Source organism: Lathyrus oleraceus, unplaced genomic scaffold, assembly GCF_024323335.1.
Source record: "Lathyrus oleraceus cultivar Zhongwan6 unplaced genomic scaffold, CAAS_Psat_ZW6_1.0 chrUn0016, whole genome shotgun sequence".
Taxonomy (NCBI): Eukaryota; Viridiplantae; Streptophyta; class Magnoliopsida; order Fabales; family Fabaceae; genus Lathyrus; species Lathyrus oleraceus.
In genome coordinates this window covers 81,550-83,612 of record NW_026112407.1, presented here as the reverse complement: position 1 = coordinate 83,612, position 2,063 = coordinate 81,550, and the positions used below count along the sequence as shown (strand labels likewise).

The 2,063-nt window shown below is 41.1% G+C and overlaps 1 non-coding gene across 1 annotated transcript; it reads right to left on the bottom strand.

Moving 5' to 3' along the window:
• Positions 1-440: 440 nt before the first annotated feature.
• Positions 441-547, bottom strand: LOC127112036 (small nucleolar RNA R71). Its single transcript, XR_007798607.1, has one exon. It is a non-coding gene; the product is annotated as a small nucleolar RNA R71 (small nucleolar RNA).
• Between the last annotated feature and the right edge of the window lie 1,516 nt (positions 548-2,063).

The following is a 2,063-nucleotide window of genomic DNA, read 5'->3' as shown; positions in this document are numbered from 1 at the left end:
ACAATCTTCCTCCAATCGAAATCCCTGATCTCAAAAATCTCCTTCCTTCGCCGATACCCGAGATGGCAGAACCAGCTCGTGCTCTTCGAGATTACGCTGCTCCATCGCAAGATGAGCCACATTCGAGTATTGCTCCACCCGCAATCGAAGCGAACAACTTCGAACTTAAACCTTCGCTATTGCAAGCAGTGCAACAGAACCAATTCTCTGGAAATCCTACCGAGGATCGAAACCTTCATTTATTAGTATTTGTCCAATACGCTGATACTGTAAAAGCTAATGGTGTCACTTCAGAGGCAATTCGACTTCGTCTCTTTCCTTTCTCGTTAAGAGATAAAGCTAGAAGATGGCTTCAATCTCTTCCTTCCAACTCAGTCACCACATGGAATGAGTTGAAGAAAGTCTTTCTTGCCCGATATTTTCCTCCAAGCAAAACAGCTATGTTGAGAGCCCAGATAAATGGATTTAAACAGAAAGATAACGAGTCTCTTTTCGAAGCATGGGAAAGATACATGGACATGATGAGACTTTGTCCACACCATGGTTTAGAGGACTGGTTAGTAATTCACACCTTCTATAATGGTCTCTTGTACAACACAAGGTTAACAATAGACGCTGCCGCCGGTGGTGCGCTTATGGATAAACCTTACGCTGACGCTTATCAACTCATCGAGAGCATGGCCCAAAATCATTATCAGTGGGGAAGCGACCGAACAATGGTAGAAAAACCTCAAACAAAAAGTGGCATGTACGAGATAAGTAGCCTTGATCATGTTAATGCAAAAGTGGATGCTCTTGCCCAGAAAATTGAAAGTTTAAATGTATCACCTCCAGCCACCGTGGTTGCAGTAACTCAAAATTGCGAAGTCTGTGGAATTCAAGGTCACACGCCTACAGATTGTCAACTCCTAACAGGAATTCAAGCAGAGCAGGTGAACTATGCTCAAGGAAATCCTTACTTGCATACCTATAACTCAAACTGGAAGAACCATCCTAACTTTTCATATAAAAGTAATAATGCTTTATACGCACCAGGTCAAGCACTCAGTCAAGCTCCAGCTATACCTCCTGGATATCAAAAGCCAACCCCATCTACACCTAACAATAACGTTCCTAGGAAATCCAATCTGGAAATCATGATGGAGAACTTCATAGCTTCTCAACAGCAAACCAATAAAGAGTTCTTAAACCAGAATGTACACACTAACGAACAGATTAAACAACTAGCAAGTAAAGTAGATGCCCTGGCTACCCATAACAAAATGTTGGAAACACAAATCTCACAAGTAGCTCAACAACAAGCACCTACTGCTGCCCCAACTGGTACATTTCCTGGACAGCCCCAACCTAACCTAAAAGGCCATGCTCATGCTATTATATTAAGAAGTGGAACAGAGGTAGAAGGACCATCTGACCCAAGGATTGAAAATCAAAACTCTAAAAAGTCAACTGAGGAAGAAAGTAAACCTAAGGAAAAGGAAGAGTGTAATAAGGAAACCGTAGAAAACAAAGAACCTTATGTACCTCCGCCGCCTTACAAACCACCTATCCCTTACCCTCAAAGGCTTATTAAAACCAAAGACGCGGGCCAATTTAAAAAATTTGTTGACTTACTGAAACAATTAAACGTCACAATTCCTTTTACAGAAGCTATTACACAGATGCCCTCATATGCTAAGTTCTTAAAAGAAATTTTATCTAATAAAAGGAAACTTGAAGATAGCGAAACTGTTACACTCACCGCTGAGTGTAGCGCAATAATCCAGAATATGCCTCCTAAACTTAAAGATCCTGGTAGTTTTTCTATACCCTGTCATATAGGAAAATTTGTCATAGATAAAGCTTTGTGCGATTTAGGAGCCGGTATCAGGGTTATGCCCTTGTCCATATGCAAGAGACTTGAAATGGGAGAATTAAGACCAACTAAAATGTCTGTGCAATTAGCGGATTGTTCCGTTAGATATCCCGTAGGAATTCTTGAAAACGTTCCCGTGCGCATAGGTCAATTCTACATTCCCACCGATTTTATAATTATGGATATAAGAGAAGATGAAGTTATCCCC